Source organism: Stegostoma tigrinum, chromosome 17 (genome assembly GCF_030684315.1).
Source record: "Stegostoma tigrinum isolate sSteTig4 chromosome 17, sSteTig4.hap1, whole genome shotgun sequence".
Classification (NCBI taxonomy): Eukaryota; Metazoa; Chordata; class Chondrichthyes; order Orectolobiformes; family Stegostomatidae; genus Stegostoma; species Stegostoma tigrinum.
Genome location: NC_081370.1, coordinates 28277689 through 28300228, shown reverse-complemented (window position 1 = coordinate 28300228; position 22540 = coordinate 28277689). Strand labels below are relative to the sequence as shown.

The window sequence follows — 22540 nt, the reverse complement described above, 5'->3', positions numbered from 1 at the left end:
TATTTACTGGTATGGTAGACACAAAAGTTGCTTCAAAAACAGAAGCTGCCAGAAAAGCTCAGCAGATTTGGCAGCATCTGTGAAGAAAAGAAGTCAGAGTTAACATTTCGGGTCTAGCGACCCTTCCTCAGAACTGGACCTGAAAATGTTAACTTTGATTTTCTCCTCACAGATGCTGCCAGACCTGCTGAGCTTTTCCAGCAGCTTCTGTTTTTGGTTCCTGATTTACAGCATCCGCAGTTCTTTCAGTTTTTACAAAAGTGCTTCATCTACTCATATCATGTGGTGCATTCATTCTTACTTTACTTTATGTAATTCCAACAGGAAACACAACTTCCTGTAAACTCTGGCAAGTGAAAAAAGGATTTGATCTGGATAGCACATTATTGCACAGTTGCTGCTAATGCATTTCCCTGAATAATTAATGCAAAGATTACAGCCGATGAAGCACATTAACTTATTAGCATTATCCTTTTCTCAATACGATCTTGATATTTTTTCCAGAAATCTGATAGACTTCAAATGCAAAGCTAACAATTACAGTTGCTGTCAGCAACAGATGAATAGCATATGTAGTATCCTTTAGATTATTTTAGTTTTGCATGGATTTTATTTTTTTCTCCCTGGTTTTTTTTCATAAACCCAATGTTCACAAGGCAGGGCATTTCTTAGATTATAAAAGTTAGAAACAATGCAGTAAATTTGGGTAAATCTGCATGGATACATGCATTTTTATTAGACAGTTTATGGAAGTGTAGTCAGGGAATGAATAGGTGACTGCCAGTCAAGAGAAGGGAGGCATGTAGGCAATAAAGCCCTGGAATGCATTTCACTCAAGTGGTTATTCTGTGTTGGAAAATGTGGGAATGACGTTTCCTCTTGGGAAGGCAGTCATACACAAGGAGGGCAGGGGAAAAGTAGAAAGAAAGAGAGAGAATGTGATAGTGGCAGGGGACTCAATACCAAAGTGTACAGACTGGCATTTTTTAAGCCACAGACATGACTGCAGAAGGGTGTACTGCCTCCCTGGGGCCAGGGTCATTATTTCTGGAATTTTTTCATGTACCCTCTTCGCTCTCCCAATTTCCTTTCAAAGTTACACTTTCTATGCTCCCCTAGGACGCGTGTTGCATTGAGCCTTTGGCATCTATCATAAGCTTCTTCTTTTCTCTCATCCAACCCTGTACAAACATAGAATTTTTATGTGTGATGGGTGGGGGTTGAAAAGAGCAGCTGCAATTGTAATATTGATCAATTATTTTAGTAAAAGAGAAAAGTTAAGTTCGAAGATCCTGCAATCGAGGCCATTTGAACTGGAGATAAAAGCAAAAGTGAGATATAAAAAGGGGTACGTAGGCTAATCTCAGGTGTAAAAACTATAGTGCATTACATTATGGAATTCCAACTTTCCAAGACACTAAGTGGAATAGGCAAGGTGTGAAGAGCTCAGAAAAGGTGGAATTATTAAAACATATCCAGTGTACTTTAAGGCAACATGTCGAAGGTCCTCTGAAAGACATGGCAGTGCTGGACCCAATTTTAAAGAATCAAAGTGGGCATGTGGTAAAAGTCCCAGTTAGGGAACATTTGGTGACAGTGACCATAACTAAGATTTAAGGTAGTCAGGTTAAAAGACAAAGTTGCACTTTAAAAAGTTCTGAATTGGGACAAAGATGATTTAATACGATGAGACAGATTCTTGCCAAAGTGGATAGGGAGCAGCATTTTATTGGAAAATTTACATCTGAGCAGGGAAAATCATTCAAATGGGAAATAATGAGTCTGCAGGGCCAACATGTTCTTGTACAAGGTGAACAATGGGACCAACAAATCCAGGGAACTCTAGACATTGAAGAACATACAGGATTGGATGAGGGAAGAGAGGAAGAAGTTTGACAGATGCCAAAGGCTCAATACAACACGCGTCCTAGGAGAGTATAAAAAGTGTAGCTTTGAAAAAAAAAATTGGGAGAGCGAAGAGGGTACATCTAAGAAACTGGCAGGTAAAATAAAGGAATATCAAGAGGCATTTTAGACATATTAGGGGCAAGGGGATTACCAGGGAAAGAGTAGGGCCCATTAGGGATGTAAGTACAATCTATGTGTGGAGCCAGAAGACGAAGATAAGGTTTAGAATGCACCTATAGTCACTGTAAAAGAACAATGTAGGTATGGAGATTGTGGAAAAGGACTATGACGTAATTTACCATATTAACATTGAGAGGGAGGAGCTCTCAGGAGTTTTAGGGTCTTAAAAATAGATAAATTCTTAGGCCTGATAAATTTTATCCCAGACTGCTGTAGGAAGCAAGGGAGGAGATTGCAGGGTCCCTTACATTAATGTTTAATGTGGTCACAGGAGAGGTGCCAGAAGACTGAAGGACAACTAATGTTAACTAATGATTGCCATCATTCAAGAGAGGTGGGAGGGATAAACTGGGAAATTAAAGCCCAGTAAGTCTAACATCAGTGGCAGGAAAAATATCGAAAGAAGTTCTGACAGAATTAATCTCCACTCAGAGAGATGGGATCAATCAAGGATAGTCAAGTCAGCATGGTTTTGTGGGGGGGGGGGGGGGGGGGGGGGGTGGGGAGAGATCATTTCTTCCAAATTTAATTCAATTTTCAAGGAGGTGACTAAATGTAAAAATCAGGGTGGTGCTGTTGATGTAGTCTACATGGACTTCAATAATGCTTTTGACAAGGTCATATAGGTGAAAGTGGTCAAGAACATGCAGCCCATGGGATCAAGGGCAATTTGGATCCAAAAGTGGCTAAGTGGCAGGCCACAAAGATTGTTTTTTTTTCTGTAATAGGGGTCCATGGTATATCGTAAGGTTTGGTGCTGCATCTGTTAGTGTTTATAGCGTATATTAATGATGTATACACAAATGTTAGAGGTTCGATCAGTAAGTTCACAAAAGACAGAAATTAGTGGTATAGTTGAAATAACTCCAGAGATTAGTCTTCTCTCACCATGCCACCCTTATTTACATGTGGAGAGTCGTTGAAGCTGATCCAGCTCTGAGTGATCTGCATGTCTGACATTACTCTTGTTCTGTCAGCCAAGGCTCTCTGATTGGAGCAGTTTAATAGTCCCAATCAGAAAACTCATTCTATGAAGTCCACATGGCTGACCTCATTAAAATCCCTACATGGAATACAGAGAGGAAGAAAGCCTTAGACTACTTAGAGACAGTCAAATGGACAGAGAGTGGGAAATGAATTTTAATCCTGATAATTGTGAGGTGATGCATTTTGACAAGGCAAGAGTACATTGTTAATGGCAGGACCCTGGAAAGTATGTAGGTTCAGGCTGACCTTCGTGAGCATATACACAGATCCTTTAAGGCAACAAAAGAGGCAGATAGGGTGGTTAAGGAGGCATATGGAATATTTGCCTTTATTAATCAAGGCACTGAATACGAAGGCAGGGAAGTCATGATGGAACAGTATAAGTTGTCCTTTAGATCACAGCTGGAGTGCTATGTGGTATTTTGATTGCCACACCACAAGATAAATGTGATCTCACTTGAAGGTACAGAGGAGATTTATCGGCATGTTGCCTAGGCAGAAGTATTTCAGTAATGAAGAGAGACGAGACAGGAAAACAACCCCAACCTTCGAGCAAAGACGATTGAGGGGGACTTTTTTTCTAATTCATTCACGGGACATGGCTATCACTGGCTTGACAGATAATTATTGCCCTTCCCTATTTTCCCAGAGGACAGTTACGAGTCAACCACACTGTTTTGGTTGGAGTAACGAGTAGCGCAGAGCAGGGAAGGAAATATCATCATTTCCTAAAGAACATTAGTGAACCAGATAGGTTTTTCCAATAATCAACAACAATTTCATGACAATCTTTAGACTTTTTTTAAAAATTGAATTCAAATTCTACCATCTGAACCCAGGTCCCTAGCATGTTGCCTGGGTCTCTGGATTAATAGTCTGGCAATAAGTACTACTAAGCTATTGCCTCCCCTCTGATTGATAGACCAATCTGATTGACCTGTACACAATTATGACAGGCATAGACAGACATATACTTTTCCCCTTAATTCAGGATCAATAGCCAGGGGCTTGGATTTGATGTAAGGGGCAGGAGGTTTGGACGGGATTTATGAATAAGTTTTCCGCCTAGGAGTGTGGTGGATATCTGGAACTCACTGATCAAATAGGTGGTAGAGGCAGAAACGCTCAACATTTAAGTAGTAGTTAGATGAACACTTGTCAAGCCATAGCATACAAGAATACAGGTCAAGTGCTGGGAAGCGGGATTAGAATTGTTAGGTGTTTGACGACTGGCATGGAGACTTTGGGCTGAAGGGCCCTTTCCGAGTGTTCTATTCGAGGATTACAAAAGAGGAGATCGTCTCTAACAACAAATGCACATTTTTCTGATGTGTAGCAAAATCAACTTTTCCTTAGTTATTAATGACCCAATTCTTGCATTTAAAATAGGGTAGATTGCAGCCAGGTGAGGAAACTGAACTAAAAGGAATTTCGGTTGAAGATCAGTAGAAGAATACGTCAGAGACCGTCTTCTCTGTCTCTGGCGTATTCAATTGGCAGCAAGTGCAAATAAAGAACAGCACAGTTGATGCTTATTTATTTAATTAACTACATATTTCTTGATGATTTTCTTATTAGTGCTTCTATTACTCCTCTACAAGTTTTGGGGCGGTTTCTGGATTTTTGAAAAAATGTTCCAATCAACATATATGAAGTGGTAAAGGAGGCATTTGGCACGCTTGCCTTCATTACTCAGACCATTGAGTTGGAACACCAGTTTGCAGTTTTACAAGACATAGGTGAGGCCACTTTTGGAGTACTGCATATAGTTCTGCTTTGGAAGGATATTATTAAATTGGAGAAGGTGCAGAAAAGAGATTTCAAAAGGATGTTGCCAGGAATGGGAGGGGTTTCAGTTATAAGAGAGGCCGAATAAGCTGGGATCTTTTCCACTGGTGCATAGGACCTTACCTCATGATTTTATAAACCTCTAAAGTAAATAGCAAAGGTTTTTTCCTATGGTCAAAACTGGAGGGCATATTTTTATGGCAAGAGGAGAAACATTTAAAGAGAGACCTGATGGGCAATGTTTTCACACAGAGGGTGGTTCCTCAATGGAATGAACTGCCAGAGGAAGAATTTGATGTAGGTACAGTTACAACATTAAAGACATTTGGATAGGTACCGGAACAGGATATGGGCCAAATGGGACTAGTTTAGTTTGGGAAACTTGGTTGGCATGGACAAGTTGGACAAAGGGTGTGTCTGTGTTGAATGCATGTATAAATTGTATTGCAAATGTGAAATAACAGCATAAAGGTTTGAACAGCATTGCCCGACACGAAATCACTTCTGCTCTATCCACATTAAGCTCATAACGAATGCATTTTAGTCTACTGCCAGAGAATATAGGATTTTCAAATACCTTAGCAGTTTGAAATACTACAAACATGATGTTTATGTTTCTTTGCCCCAACCATCTTCAGCTGCTTATTCGATGGCTTTCCCTCTATCCTAACATCAGAGGTGATGTACACTGATGATTACACAATGCTCAGCACCATTCACAACTCCTCAGATACTGACAAAGTTTATGACCATGTGTAACAAAAATGTAAACACCCATGCTCGGGCTGATAAATACCTACACCAAATAGACTACAGTGATTCAAGGAGGCAGCTCATCACCACCTTTTCTTGTACAAAAAGTGACAGGCAATTAATTTTCACTGAGAAAGCAAAGCCCACATCCCATAAACAATTTTTTAAAAAGTCCTCATGAATTGAAAAGGTGCCATATTTTAACATAAATTGAAGTTATTCTTTTGTAGGCCATTTTTTGAAACTTAGAAATGTTCAAGTAAAAGTTTAAAAGTTCTGACTGAATCAAATCTACTTCACTTTGTTCAATTTAGTGGAAGGCATAGCAATTGAAAATCTATTCTGCAAGCAGGTTTTTCAAAATGAGTACTGAGCATTACTCGATAAAATTCACACACTGTCCTGACAATGGTGTGGGTGCATTATGCTTACCTGGGATGTGAGCATCACTTGCTAGACCCCACTTACTTCCCTTCCCAAATTTCCTTTGCAAAGGTGGCAGTGAGCTGCCTTCTTGAAGTGCTGCTATCAATTTGGTGTAGGTACATCCACATTACTGTTAAAACAGTTTCAGGATTTTGACCCAGATGACGACTGAAGGCGCTGTGACATATTTAATAAAATCGGGATGGTGAGTGACTTCGAGGGGCCTTGCGTGTGATGATGTTCCCATGTGTCTGCTGTCCTTGTCCTTCCAGATGGTTGCAGTTGTCAAAGAAGATGATGCTGCCCAAGGAGCTTTGGTGAATTTCTGCAGTGCATCTTGTAGATGGTACACATTGCTACTCCTGAGCATCAGTGGTGGATGGTGCGGTGCCTTTGATAATGTCAAGCTGCTTGAGCATTGATGGAGCTGCACCCATCCAGCAAGAGGAGAGTGTTCCATTGCACTTCTGGCTTGTGCCACGTAGATGGTGAACAGGCTTGGAGTCATGAATTGCACGCTGCAGGATTCTTAGGCTCTCCCTTGCTCTTGTAGCCACAGTACTTACGTGGTTAGTCCAGAGCAGTTTCTGGCCAACGGTAACCCGCAGATGAAGCAATTGGGGATTGTAATGCCATTAATGCCAAGGGCTGATAGTTAGACTGTCTCTTGTTGATGGTCATTGTCGGGCACTTGTACAATGCAAATGTTACTTGCCGTCTGTGAAGCCAAAGCTGGATATTGTTCAGGTCTTGCTACGTTCCAACATGCCAGACATCCAAAAACCACAACCATCTCCCTCCATATGAGGTAGAATTCTCCACTCGTTGAATTTCTCACCTGGATTCCAGTTTTGAGAGCTCATTGATGCCACAAATCAGTGAAACATGGCCTGGATGTCAAAGGCAGTCACTCTTGCCTCTCGAACTCAATCCTTTTCCATATTTGAACCAAGGCTGTAACAAGGTCAGGAGCTGAGTGGCCCCAGTGGAACCCAAACTACATGTCACTGAGCAGGTTATTGCTGAGTGAATCCCACAACAGCGGCTGGTAGAATTTGAATTTAATAAATAACTGGAATTAAGAGTCCAATAACCATCATGAATCAATTGCCAATTGTCAGAAAACCCGCCTGGTTCACTAATGTCCTTTAGGGAAGGAGACTGCCATTCTTACCTGGCCTGGTCCAGGTGTGACTGCAGGCCCACAGCAATGACATGGACTCATAACTGCTCTCTGGGCAATTAGAGATGGACATTAAACACTGGCCTAGTCAGTGATGCCCTCATCCCATGAACAAATAAGAAAAAAAGCAAGTCCTGCTATGAAAATGCCGTTGATGACAACTTCCATCACTTTGCTATTGCCTGATGCGATGGTTCTGCTTTATGTGTACGAGACATACTGGTGCAATTTTCTTTGTTGTAACTGTACAGGAACAGCTTGGTTAGAGGTGTGGCAAGTATTGGAGCACAAGTCTTCAGTGCTATTTCCAGAATGTATTCAGCGCCCATAGTATTTGCAGAATCTATTGCTTTCAGCCATTTCTTCGTATCATGTGGAGTGAATCAAATTGGCTCAAGGCTGGCGTCTGTAATGGGGATCTCAGGTGGAGACCAAGGGGAATCATCCACTTGGTATTTCTAGCTGAAGATAGTGGAGAATGCTGCAGACTCATTTTACACTGAGGATGGGAATGTTGGTAGATCCTCTTTGTCTGATCAAGAGTTTAATTGTCCACCACCATTCACAACTGGACATATCAGAAATACAGATCTTAAATCTGATGTGTTGTTTATAAAATCATTTAGCTCTATCTACCATTTGCTGCTATCTACCACAAGTAAGTGGTCCTGTTTTGTAACTTCACTAGATTTTATTCATCTAAATTTTTAGGTATGCTTGGTGCAGCTCCTGACATGTTCTTGCATTTTATTGAACCAGAACAATCCCTTGGTCTGATGGTAGTACACAGGGGAGGTCATGAGATTCAGATTATGTTGCAGTTTGATTCAGCTGCTGATGTCCACAATGCATCATGGATACCTAGTCTTCAGTTGATAGATCTATCTCCACAAGGACAAGGTATTGATCACTGTTACGGATACAGTCACGGACAGATGCATCTGTGGCATGTGGACTGGTGAAGATGAGATGAAGTTTGACCTCCTTAGTTCCTTCATCTTCTAGATACCCAATGTAGCTGTTATACCCTTTAGAACCTGAACATCTGGGTCAGTAGTGATGCTGCTGAGTCATTCTTGGTGACTAGAAAGCTCTCCCAATTTTGGCACTAGCCCCCAGAAGTTTAGGAGGAGGATTTTGCAGAGTCAGAACATTGGGAATTGACCCTAGGACTTGAAAACATGACCTGGGTCTCTGGATTATTAGTCCAGCAACAATCCCACTACTCCATCACCTTTCCACAGGAGTCAGTTGAATGATCACAATGTGGGGGCAAAGACAACTTGATGAACGCACATCCTCAACGGCAAGGGGCAAAAACACACCTCTTATTTGAATGAGCAACTGTTAAAATAGATCTTCTGACAGGTTTCTACACTTGATTGCATGTTAACAGCTCATCAGTTCAATGTTTGTTACAAGCTAGACATAAATATTTTGTAAAAGTGCACCACGAGACTTTACATTGTAACAGATGTTGTCTGATTTTCCATTGAGCATTACTCCTAATACTGTATTACCAACAATTTTGTAAACAGTATCAAGGTTACAAACATTTTAGAAATCTAAAATTTCAATAAGTGCTAATTTTGGCAAGTTTCATATTTGAAAGGCGATCGTGCATGCAGTCAAGCACTATGGAGCAGCTCTATATGGTTGGTACTATTTGCCCCAGAGACAAGGGCAAATTGTCCCTTTTTGAGGACAGAGATCTCAGGTCCTGGCAGTTGAGACGATGCCGAGGTGGTCATCCTTTTCCCCCAGATATCAGTAGAGGAGGCCATGAACCAGTCCTGCCAGCCTAGTTGGAGGTTGCCACTCAGGTTAGTGCAGTTTCCACACTCCAGCAGAATGCTCATCCTTCCAGGAGGAAAGTCAATGATCTTCTGTCATGGTAAGTGACCAATGGTCTGTCATGGTAAATGTTACTATCTTCTGTTATCCAGGCTCATGGTGTACCATTCTCATTGCATGCAGAACCTTCCCTCACTTGATCTTACCCATCCCAAAATACTAGGCCTATATGCCTTCAGTGATGCCTACTCACTCAGCCAGGACACCTCACCACCTTGATCCTATGTGCACCAGCACTAATACTATCAGCCACTGTCATCCCACTTAATCCAGAAAACAAAAGGCCCACAATAGGGCAGAGAAAGCCATCATGGATGGTGAGCCACACTATGTTTGATCTTTCAGCCCCTACAAAGAGAGGATCCTTGGCCCTGGCCACTGAGGAATGAGACTGTTCCTGTGGTGTTGCCAAAGTTTCCATGTCCCAGCAGTCAAGCAAGTATTGTGCATTGGTGGTAATAATGCTGTAGCACAGCAATGTGCATGTACTGCTAACATAGCTGTGTCTACTCCTCATTGCTGTCACATTCTCCCTTTTGATCCTGTGGGCACCAGTGACATCAGCACTGTCTCAGCTGCCAGGTGGTTGGCATACAGATCTCCTCCTCCACCGGAGGAAGATGCCATGGACCCCTCAGAGGGTACACCAGCCAAGCTGCCTTCTCCTCCCTCTACCAGCTCAGATACTGATGTCTTGCTGGCTACTTTATCCAGGCTGAAGTCTAGGATGAACCTACTGGTGAACATATCACTTCCTGAGCTCCATAGTGGGTGAGGAAGAACTGCACCAGGTTGCTTGGCCTGCCAGAGGCTAGGCAGTTGCTCAGCCCCAGACAGGAGAGGATGACATTGTATCAGCAATTAACCATTCTGTACAAGAGCACAAATAAACAGACACAGCAGCATCAGGTATGTTTGTCAGAGACACTGGGATACACAGTTTGCAAAATTGCAGCAACGCTGTTGGCACCATTTGGCATGTACTCATCTGGCTGAAGGCTGCCAGTCAGTACACTCCATTTCCACTGCTCAAAGCACAAGACTCACTTAAATTGCTCCAGCCAGCAGCACTAACTTCATAGCAACAGGAGGATGAAGGACCTTAACCTCACTCCAGGTAATCCCTTGCTCACTAGGATACCAGATAGTGCCAGTGAGCACACAGCCAGACAAGGAAACATAGACAGGCTCCACGGAACATTCCTCTCAGGACACTCAAAGTAGCCAGGCCTTTCACCTGCATCCTGCCTGCCAGCCTCAGTCCTGTAGGAGTTCACACCAAGAGGATAAGACCTGCACGTGTGGGCCTTCTCAACACAAATGTTCCTCAAATGGGAGTCCTCTCCCACAGCTGCAGAACCCAGGACTGTACCCTGCCCCACACCACAGGAAGGACATACTGGTGCTGGAGCGTGTCCAGCAGAGATTCACATGGATGATCCCTGGAACGGTAGGTTTAACGTACGATGAACGGCTAAGGATTCTGGGATTGTATTCATTAGAGTTTAGAAGGTTGAGGGGAGATCTAATAGAAACTTACAAGATAATGTACGGCTTAGAAAGGGTGGACGCTGGGAAATTGTTTCCGTTAGGCAGGGAGACTAGGACCCGTGGGCACAGCCTTAGAATTAGAGGGGATAAATTTAAAACCGAAATAAAGAGACATTTCTTCAGCCAGAGAGTGGTGGGCCTGTGGAATTCATTGCCACGGAGCGCAGTGGAGACCGGGACATGAAATGTCTTCAAGGCAGAAATCAATAAATTCTTGATCTCACAAGGAATCAGGGGCTACTGGGAGAGTGCAGGGAAGTCGAGTTGAAATGCCCATCAGCCATGATTAAATGGCAGAGTGGACTCGATGGGCCGAATGGCCTTACTTCCACTCCTATGTCTTATGGTTTTATGGAGACCTAAAGAAAGAATACCACCTTCTGAGGGCACTCTGCTGACAAGGGTGACACTGTAAATATATCCAGCATTTGTAAGTACATGTTCCCTTTTTTTCAAATATCTGTCTAGTTAGAACTAAAGCATTGAAAGTTAAGAGCCTAGCCATCCTGAGCATTACACAAGGTTTTATGGTCCAATTTGTGACGTGAGCAGCTCCTGCACCATATGCAGATTATTGGAAATTGGAAAGTATTTTTAACCTTGACAACAAGAGTGAATCTTTCTAGGCAGCAATACGCTGCCTGTTCATCAGTGCCATTTGACAATGATTCCTGATTCTGCACGATGTAGTCAAGAGTGCTTGGGACCAGGATCTGGACTGTACGCAGTAGGTTAATGCACGTGGTTCACGTTCAAGCAGTGCTCGCAGGTGTCTATTAGCTTCACTACACAGTGCCTGTGTAATGTGTACCCTGTGAAGGGCCTAACAACACTCAAAAGTCCCACAGAATAGAACACCTGCCCATTGGAGTGGAGGGCACTCAGTTCCAGCTTCATTGTGCCCTTATTTTTATCATGATGGAACGAAACAGTGGATTTGCCTCCATCTCAGGCTCAGCCTATTCCCCGCAGTGAATCCCCAAATGTGCATGTTCCCTTCCTCACAGGCCTCCATCAACCTTATCCACTTTGAAATTCCACACATCCCACCCACCTATCTAACTGCATCAGCCCGTTTATCCCAACCCAGATACACCAGATTTATTATTGTAAAGTTGCTCAAGCCAGGGTGTTGCTGACTATTAACAGCCAACCACCTCCTGCACTACCATCTTCCCTTCCTTCCATGCTCTCATTTCTCCTTGAGTTGTTAACTTTCACAATTGTTATCTTCTGTATCCCAGCATGCTGCCTCCAATCCCTAAGTTTGAGGTCTCCAGTATCCGTCCAACACGAGTGACTCTCTAATAACCCTCTCTGACCTTTAGTGAATGGACCCCTGGGACTGACAACGGTCTACTCCTTTGATCAACTTGGACCGACAATGTTAACTGCTGACTAACCAGACACATGACTGATCTCCAAGCAGCTCCTCAACTGACTTTCTGCAAATCCCAAGACTGGTTGCACTGAACCCATTCCCAGAGCCTGACCACTCCAGGCAGCCAACGGATCATGCCTAAGCCCTTGCACTGGTTACTACAGGCTGCCCGTGACTTACTGTGTTGGACCCTTTTGACTAAAGGATGTCTCTCTTAACTTGACTGAAGACTGCTCTCCTTAGAATGAAGATACCCATTTATGGATGCACATGCAATGTGTTTGCTATGTACACTGCTAACAGGAGTGAGATTGGCATAGCACATTAGCATACAGCAACATATCCTTCCCCTTCTTTTTCTGAAGAAGGGTCCAGACCCAAAACATCAGCTTTCCTGCTCCTCTGATGCGTTCATCCACCTCTACACCTTGTTATCTCTATCTTTCCCTTTGAGTGATCGTTCATGACAACCATGGCAAACTGCTCTGTCCAGGACTTAAAATAGGCAAGACAAAACAGAAACAAATAAAAACACAAATTGTGAGACAAGCTAAGCAGGTCTAGCAACATCTGTGGAGAAAAAGAGTTAATGTTTTGAGTGCAGGGACCCTTCAGAATTGTTTGCCTAGCTGCTATTAGGGATGAGCAATAAATACTCATCTAGCTAGCAATAGCCACACCTTGTGAAAAAATAATTTAAGAAGAAGATGGAGACAGAGCCCACACGGAGGCAGAAGGGGTGGTTGGCAGACAAAGGGATTACTGATAGTGAACCAGGAACGAAAAGCTGGATAGGTGATAACGGGGATATGCCGAAAGTTACCCGTTGCATAAGACAAGTATTTTAAGTCTTTAATCTGTAGCTGAGGGGGAAAAGTGCCTAAAAGGAAGAGCTGAAAGCTATGAGCATTCAAGCAGGGGCAAAATGAGTGAGTACTCAGATAGCAAGCAAGATGCACCCTGGGTGAATCTATGAACTGGGTGCCTTTCCCTGTGCACAAGTGTCCTTGTAGCAGTATTGCAATGAAAAGGTGCCAGTGCACTCCAAAATGCAGCATTGAAATGCTGCACTATATTGTAAAAATGGATCAGAGACGTGACATGAGGGTATGATGAAGTTAAAGCAAAAAACCTTACAGGTGACCTTATGGTTGGTAAACTGTTGTTGTGGTGAGAATCCAGAACTGGGAATCACAAATACAAGGTAACTATTAATAAATCCAATAGGGAAATAAAAAATTTCTCAGAGGGTAATATTAGAGGCTTCCAAAAGAAAGCTAGATGATTATAGGAGAAGGGGGTCGTGCAATCTGTTGAAAGCCTAAGTTGAGATAATTGGAACAGGAAGAGACTAAATACCAAGTTCAAATGAAAAGGCTGTTTCTGTGCTGCAAACTCCAAGTGAAGAAGAAGCAATTTGAATAGTTGATTGGAAGGTGAGCATAAGCAATACAATACTCTGACTAACGTAGCCATGAAACAATCACCTGGGGAACATAAATACTCTGTGGTGTCAGTTGGAGTATAAAACTTAGTAGCCAACTTGAAGCTGATATTCACAGCTTTACATGTTCCTGCATGTGGTCATTCGGCTCACTTCCTTCAGAATTTGGCTGGAGTCCACCTTAAACAATACCTGATTTGCACTATAGGTAGGGCTACGCTTCGTAGGCTGCTAATTGATAGCTTTTCGTTTAAACCACCAGCGATGTCAAGGTTTCTGCTCAAAGCTCCTCCTGGTGGCAACCTGACAACAAGCAATAAAAAGCCAGCATTTCGTTTCTCCTGTTTGCACCTCATTTCAGACATCTTTTGCTGCAGTATTTGAACACGTTTAAACAGGAAGTGCTAAAAATGAACTACCCACAACTTTCCTGAAAATATAGCTCTATATTGAATTGTGTATCCTGTACATACCTGGCCGATTCCAAAAGTCTACTTACTGGCTTTCATTGGTGTTTAGGTTAAGAGTGCCACAGACAGAGCTCTGAAACTGTTGATGTAAAATGGTGTGAACATCAGTAATTAAACATAATTAGGATAATGTAACAAATACAAAGATTCCATTTCTTTCTGTAAAAGTATCCACTTTTATTCCATGTAGTACAAAACATCTTTCATAACCTCAAGAAATCTCAATTTTGTATAGTCCGCTACACATTTTGAAGTGTAGTTGCTGTTGTAATGTAGGTAACCCAACTGCCAATTTGCACATAGCAAGCTCTTTCAAACAGCAAGATGTTTATTTATTTTAGTGACGTTGAGAAATAAATATTGATCAAGACACTAGGAAAAACCTCCTCACTAAATAGTGCGATGGAATATTTTTAGGTCTTTCTCAGAAGGAAATGGGGCCTTGGTTAAAATGTAATCAAATCATGGTCCTTTAACTGGCTTCAGCAAGATGTCTGCCCCTAATTGGGGAGGATGTCTGTCTCCAAGAAAAACCAGTCAACTATCTAACAATTCTCAGGTCCTGGCATATCTGCAGAGAGCAGTGGTTACCAGCTGCTGCTGAGATTGCAACCCATCACCAATGATGGTCAATGCCAGTGCAGCACTCACAGCAGTATAAAAAAAACAAACTAAGTGCTGGGTTCATTGCTCAAAAAGTTAGAATTGAGAAGCAAAAAGGAGGTATGCCAAACTTGTGTACAACCTTGATTGGACTGCACTTAGAATACAGTCAACAGTTCTTTTTGCCCTATTACATAAACGGGCATTAAATCACCAAACAGCACGCAAATCACGTTAAAAATGATGATATTGGAACTGCCATCTTGTAGCTATCAGGAAATGAATAAGTTGGATCTCTTTTTTTCATGAATTTGAAGCATCAATCAACCCTGACCTAACAAAATGAAATGTTTTAATACATCCAACAGCAATAGTGAATCCATTTGTGGGGATGAGATAGACGAGGGGTCATTGACTATTTTATGATATCAAGAAAGCAAATTTAAGAAGAAATCTTTTCAGAGTGAAAAGGAATAAAACTCTCTACGACAGCGTATTGTTGAGGTGAACAACAAAGATGTATTTAAAACAGGCAAATGAGCAAATGAGAGAGAAGGACATTAAGGACTTAGAGAGTTATAGACACTATGCTGACAGATTTCAAATCAGGAAGGATGGCAGGAAGCACAAATAGTGTGTGAATGCTGGTATATAAAAATAAGATACCATGGATGCTGGAGATCTGAAATAAAAACAGGAAGTACAGAAGAAACAAGTCTGGCAAGATCTGTTGAGACACTGTTGAGTCCACTGACTTTTCTCCAGAACTGAAGGGGCTGGAAAATGATGGTTCATGTGCAATCGAGTAAAGGGAAAGATGAGTGAACTGAAGAAATAGTGTTTGAGCCCAGACCAAAAGACAATGAGAAGGCTAATAGTAGGAACTGAGAATTTTAGATGCAAAATAGATTTTAAATATTAGGTGCAAATTGTAGAAAATAGGGCAGCTTTGCTGAAATCAACCTTAAAGACAGGTTGTTGTGTAATGAAAAGAGATGACACTACTTATGCTCTGGAGGCGTTGAGCTCAGTGTTGTGCCTGAGCTGAAAATGAGGGGCTGATACTCCAGCTTGCTTTGGGCTTTGCTGGAACACTGCAGCACTGGGTGGGCCAGAGGCTTGTTTCTGTGCTGCATATTCCATGTACCTAATGCTACATAATTCTACTCCAGCTAAATGTCAGCCTAAATTACATGCACAAGGTCTGGATTGACTTAAAATTGAACCTTTTGTGTCAAAAGGTAAATAGTACAACTATTGATCCAGGACTCACAGAAGATTAGATTTTAATGTGTTCTGCAAAAAAAAGGACTAACCTTACTGCGGAGTACCATATTAGAATACAACGAAACAAGATGGTGGCATTTCTTTCGTCCCCCCCCATGTTTTTCCCTTTCTTCTTGGCGACACCCTGTACTCCCAGCCTCAGCGCTGACTTGGACTCCTAGACTCAGTGCAGAGCTGGCAAGATATCATTCCGGCCTGATGTGGCGGTCTCCCAGCCTGACATTGCTGTCTCTGAGTGGCACATGGCAGTCTCCTGGCCCGACATGGCCACAGCATGGACTTCCAGCCAAGGTGTTTCCAGATGGTTTCCCAGTCTGGAGAGCCTCGACATGATGCTCAGCTTGGCCTGGAGTCAAAGCCTGGTGCAGACTTAAGGCTTGGTGCCAGTGTGGTCTGTGATGGAAGGAAGGATGGTGGTTCTGAACTGTTTATCCATTTCCTAATTTATTCCTATGATCTGTAATGGTGGACTTTTTATTTCTTTATTTTTCTCATTTTTTCCCCTAAGAAATTGTTACTGCAGAATCCATACCTAGGTACTTTGTATCTAAGATGGTGCCGTAAGTGGCAACTTGTAAACTTTTCACTATGCTCACTTGAGTACATGTGACAATAAAGCTAATTCAATTAAAATACAAGATCAACTGCACTTTTCCTCCGAGAGAACTGAATTGGTATTTTGTGAAATACATGATGTTGCAGCTCTCAGAGGAATAATTCAAGATATTACATTCTAAGTCTTTTGACATATCCTACCATATATTAAACAGGTCTCAATACTGTTAAACTCATGTTGCTTGAGATTTACTTGTACTGGGATTTACCTGAAGCTGATTTATGACACGTTGATGGCATCTGTTGTCTATCACAGCAGAGTTTGTGGTAAATTTAATTTGTGACTGCTAACATCTGCTGTCTTGTGTTTGTGCCAATCTGCTCACATACGATATTCAGGCTTCCTATAAATAAAGTTATTGAAGTTTGTTTAAACAGACCTGTTAAAACAGGTTTAATTGAACAATATATAAATGACATAACTTCTATCTGAACACCTCTGGGAGTTGTGATATAATGTTTACCAAGCTCAAACTTAATTTCCTGTTCTGGATTCCAACACATTAAAATTGAACTCCAACCTGCACCCTTTCCAATCCATAATAGTTCCTAACTGATATCTATTGAAAATTGAATAAAGACTCTCGCTGAAATATTGATTTATCTTCCTCTTCCAGATACTGACTGATCTTGTGTGTTTTTCCAGCAGTTGTAATTTAAGATTTCCTAAAGCCAACTTCCCACCACAGAAACTCTCCATTGTTTATTTTTGCCTTACATCAATCACCATGAATTAAATGGGAAATAGTTTGAATAGACAGTAGCACGAGATGTCCCATAAAGAATATTTCCTTTAAAAATGCATTTCAAAATGTTAACTAATGTACATCTTGGTCTCATGACTTAAAATATGCAAATGGGTCACCATCACACAGGTGAGGGGAGGAGCTGGAACAGCGGGAGCTTCATGGTAACCTCAGCAAATACAGGATCTGACTCCATTCTGTGGGTTCATTCTGCAGCACAAACCAATTGTCTAGCCACCTGAGCGAACCAACGCCTTAACAGAATAGTGTAACATGTTTCACAGCCAGAGGTGTTTATTTTGGGATGGACAAAGAGAATCAAGGAATACCAGGATAGAAAGAACAAAGAGCAATAGGCTATTCATTACTTTCCTCTCAACATCAGGATGTCGTTTCTTCTATGTTGGTGCACCAGAGGGAGTTTTTGTTATATCGGTTTCCAGAAAGGGAATGTGGAATCTATAACAGCAACATTAGGCAGACAAGGAGTAGTGTCCCAGTCCTGAAGGGCTGCTTTGTGTGTGGGGAGGTATAAGGGGTGAGGGTTCCCTGCCCCAGAGACCAGTTCTCCCCTGCTTTGCTGAATTAACTTGAAACCATTCAGCAGACATCAGGCCATTAATTAGTCAGGTGTCTGCTTCCAGTTGTGCCACAGGGAGCAGTGACCGCTGCTTGGATTGCAACGCTCTCCTGATGGTTGCCAATGGTGCAGATGCAAAGGAAGTATGAGGGAAGGTACTTCCAGGGCCTGGCTGGCAAGGCCCAGGAAAGGGGTTGGGAAGGACCGGGGGAGGCTAGGGTGCAAACGATGAGGGGAAATGTGGGGCGGATAAACCTTGAAAATGAGGAAATAGTTCCTGCCAAAGAGATGCCCCACAATTTGACCAGCCAGCAGTGCAAACAGTGAAAGCTGTCAGGCTGCACACTTGGCAAGGACCTCTCCGACTGCAGGTTAAATCTCAGCGGCAGTGGGAAGAAGCCTTCGGCTGGCTATTAGTTGACCACTTGAGGGTCTCAATTGGCCCATGGGCAGACAGATCACATGCTGCTGCCTGTGCCAACAAGCAAACTGCAGTGGCGCAAATGGATAAGTACTTGGAATAGGGTATATAGCTTGGTGCCCAATTTTGTAGCCTCCCCACCTGTTATCCTGGCCCTGAGCAGCTTTAACTTCTGGCTCAATACCCTTCAGAAAGAAAGATCTCCCATTCCCTCCATCCAAGAGTTACATATATACACTGGAATAAGCCCCCAGTGTCTGTAAATTTCTTACAAGCATATTAGCCATCTTCAACCTCAAACCACCCTCTACATCCAGGTAGTCTACAATACTAGCAAAGGTTAGATCATCTCACCTGCCTTAAAGCAAAATCAAAAAGTGGCTCCAGACGCTGACTAACTCCAAACAGACCACCTATGTCTCAGTTAGTTCAAAAAGACCTACATTTTCAACACTGGGATCTCAAGTCCTCCAATTCACTACTGACTAATGATCAAGTCACGCTCAATATCATTGACAATAGTATACACGCATGCTAGCAGTAAAAGAAATTTTATTTATAATATAGTGCAGCTAAGTTAGGTTTTTCAGAAAGGATTGGTTAAGTTATATTCAGCAGCAGAATTAAAATTTTGAATGAGCCAAGGTTATAACCACGAGGGAGGTATATGGATCTAGAGATAATTTAACAAAACCAGCCAAGCCTGCATCTGCATTCTTAAGAAATCATGACATTGGTACAGCTGCATAAATTCTCCAATGGTAGTGGTGATGTTAGCCCCATAAAACAAATTGGCACATTTTAAAAAGAAATACAGTAGCGATGTTTTGAGAAGAATTCTAGACAAGGAATATGTTTAGGTTGTGGTCATTAAGATAGAGATAATTTATTTTCATGAGGTAAACAGCAGGACAAATCCAACCCAGCCAATATCAGTCTACTCTCGATCATTAGTAAAGTGATGGAAGAGGTCAAGAACAGTGCTATCAAGCAGCACCTGCTCGGCAATAACCTGCTGACACCCAGTTTGGGTTCTGCTAGGGCCACTCAGTTCCTGATCTCATTACAGCCTGGGTTCAAACACGGACAAAATAAAAGAGTACTGAATTCTGGAGGTAAAGAGAGAGTGACAGCTCTTGAAAGCAAGGCCACATTCAACCAAGTGTGGTATTCAAGGAGTCCGGGCAAAACTGGAATCAACGGGTATCACAGGGCAAACTCTCCACTGATTGGAGTCATATCTGGCACAGATGTTTGTGGTTGGAGGCCATCATCTCATCTCCAGGGCATCTCTGCAGGAATTCCTCAGGGTAGTTCCCTAGGCCCAACCATCTTCAGCTGCTTCATCAATTACCTTCCCTTGGTCATAAGGTCAGAAGTGGGGATACTTGCTGATAATTGCACAATATTCAGCACCATTTGCCACTCCTCCATCACGGAAGCAGTCCATGTTCAAATGCAACAAGATCTGGACAATATGCAAGTTTTGGCTGGCAAGTGGAAAGTAACATTTGTGCCACGCAAGTGACCAATACACAATTTAATCACCGCCCCTTGACATTCAATGGTGTTATCATCAGTGAATTCCTCACTATCAACATCCTTGCAGTTAGCACTGACCAGAAACTCAACCAAACTCACCACAAAGTGGCTATTGACAGAGCAGGAGAGAGGCTAGGAATAGTGCAGTGAGTAACTCAACTCTTGACTCCCTAAAGCCTGACCGTCATCTACAAGGCACAAGTCAGGAGTGTGATCAAATGTTCACCACTTGCCGAGAATGGGTGCAACTGCAGCCACACTCAAGCAGCTTGACATCATCCAGGACAAAGCAGCTGATTTTATTGACACCCCATCCACAAGTATCCACTTCCCCCATCGCCAATGCGCAGTAGCGCATATTGCTGCTATCTACATGAAGGCAGTTCGATATCACCTTCTCAAGGGCAACTAGGGACAGGCAAGGAATGCTGGCCAGCAAGTGACACCATGCCCCACAAGTCAATAAAAAAGTGGCAATTGCAAAATTTAATTTAAAACAGTTCTAATTTATTCTCTCATTTTAGAAATTAAAATAATTCCTGCAAACATTTCCATTTGACACTTCAAGCTTACAAAACACCCTCTGGAGGAGCATACATGTCAATACTCATCTCTTGGACATCCACTCATTTGAGGCAACTCACCACTGCCTTGTCAAGGATAGTTAAGAAATGGACAGTACGTGCTGGCACCCACATGCCATGAATGAATATAAAGGAAAAGGAAGCATTTATCTGGATTTCAGTGTAAAACTCACATGCGCTGAGACCCTGGTGCGATGCACACAGCACTGCCTCTTGACAACACATTACAGCCCAAACATATTGTATTATCACCCTTGTCTCCATTTCTCAGGCATATTGTGCACTACTTTGTGCAAGCTGTTTTATCACAAACAAAGCCATTGTTACTTTTTAAAAATGAAATAAGGAAATTAAAATCACTTTTGGTTCACTTTTCCTTCTGATCATAGATCATCAGTTCTGCATCCGCAACACATTTCTTTCTTTCCTATCTCAATTGAATTCTCCCCACTAATTTGTTTTCTTATGTTGGTCTCACTCAAGTACAATTCCATTGGAATCTGTTGCCTTATGGTACATGACCCTTATTTCTGGTTCAATGACGAATGACAGCAGGCTGTGTGTGAAGTCACAACCAAGACCAATTTTTAAAAAATTCACAAACGGGCTGACATTGTTGACTGAGCTGTATGTATTGGTCACCCCTAGGTGCTCTTGAGAAGGTGGTGGTGAGCTTTGCAGTCCATTTGCAGTAGGTAGACCCACGATACCATTAAATAGGGAGTTCCACGATTTTGATCCAGTGAAGAAACAAAAATTTATTTCCAAGTCAGGATGCAAAGTTCTCTCCTGAGATTTGCAACAATAGGAAATGAAAATTAGGACTGCAATGTCTAGCTACATTTCTCTTCACTAATCAATTCAATATAGGAGTGACATAATAATTTCATGTCTGTTTACAAACTAGCTATAGAACAAGTTTTCAGTAACTGATAGAAATTATATTGAGATACATTTGTGAAATTGTTACTTGTTTTGAAACAATTTGAATTATCAGCGAGTATCTCGAGCAAAAGTGCACTTTTTTCCCCCCCCCAATTGCCCCACTCATGATAATGGTGCAATGCAGTCACATGCTACACTTTGGAAATCAGACTCTTCATGGTCATGAATACGTTAAGGAATTGATTTATATTGGCAAAGATACAGAAATAATACTTCAAATCACGAATAGATGGCTCTGAGCCATTCCAAAGAGAACACCCAATTCCCAGAGAACTTCCTCCTAATTTATAACGATAGATTGTTTTCGTTTGGTTATGCAAACATTCTTGAATATGCCATATTTTTCTTTCAATTTGCTCCCCTGCTCTGTTGAGGGCACTATCCCTTGCCACATATGCAAAGTATCCTTCAGCATCATTCCAAAGGGCCCATTCTTCACGAATCTAAATGGGCATTGCTGATATTGTCAAGCTTCAACGGCATTGTTGCCAGGTTTGTTCCTGATCTCTACATCACCACATTTCCTCCAGGAATCATTAGATTCTAATTAACCCAATAAAAGAAAGATCAGTTTTTAATCTCCAAAATAAAATTTCAGTTACAAACTGCGACCAGTTAGAATACCTTTTTGCAGGGCAGAGGCAGCACCATCTGTCCTCTCAAAAATTGGGGACAACTCAGATCTCTGACAAGATTTTACATTCACTAAGCTGATAACCACCCATAGTCAGTTCTCCCATATCTTTCAGAGTTGGCCACCTGCCACAAGAACTGCTGGGTAATCAGAGGGCCACCTGCTCTTCAGTCTTAGTGTGTCACTGGGAGCAGAAACCACAAATAGGACTGCGTCCAGCTACAAGTAGCACAAATTGGTGGAGGCCCCTGAAACCCAGCTAAATGAGTAGGTTTTCCAGGGCCACATGGAGAGGCCCTGGAGGGGCTACAGGACTTGTTTCCAACTGACTCGCGGGTCATAGGCTGAGCTAACATTTATTGCCTATCCCTAGGCACCCTTGAAAAAGGTGCTGGTGAGCTGACTTCTTGAACCACAACAGTCCATGTGCTGTAGATAGACCCACAATGCCCTTAGAGAGGGAATTGCAGGATGCTGACCCAGTGACAGTGAAGGAACGGTGATATATTTCCAAGTCAGGATGGTGAGTGGATTGGTGTTGGTTTCCTATGTATCTGCTGTCTTGTCCTTCTAGATGGAAATGGTCTTGGGTTTGGAAGGTGTTGTCCAAGTGAATTTCTGCGGTGTATCTTGATGGTACACACTGCTGCCATTGACT

General features: G+C 42.2%; 1 protein-coding gene across 3 annotated transcripts in view; it reads right to left on the bottom strand.

The window, feature by feature from the left end:
• dennd2b (DENN domain containing 2B) overlaps window positions 1-22540 on the bottom strand; it is a 403328-nt gene that overhangs the window by 368503 nt on the left and 12285 nt on the right. The window contains exons 2-3 of one of the 3 annotated variants that reach the window (XM_048545174.2): window positions 16640-16774; window positions 13929-14004 (exon numbers count right to left, since the gene is read on the bottom strand). The exons of the other annotated variants lie outside the window; for them this stretch is intronic. The gene's annotated coding sequence lies outside the window, so the exon portion shown is untranslated. The remainder of the gene's footprint in view (window positions 1-13928; window positions 14005-16639; window positions 16775-22540) is intronic. 3 annotated transcript variants of the gene reach the window in all.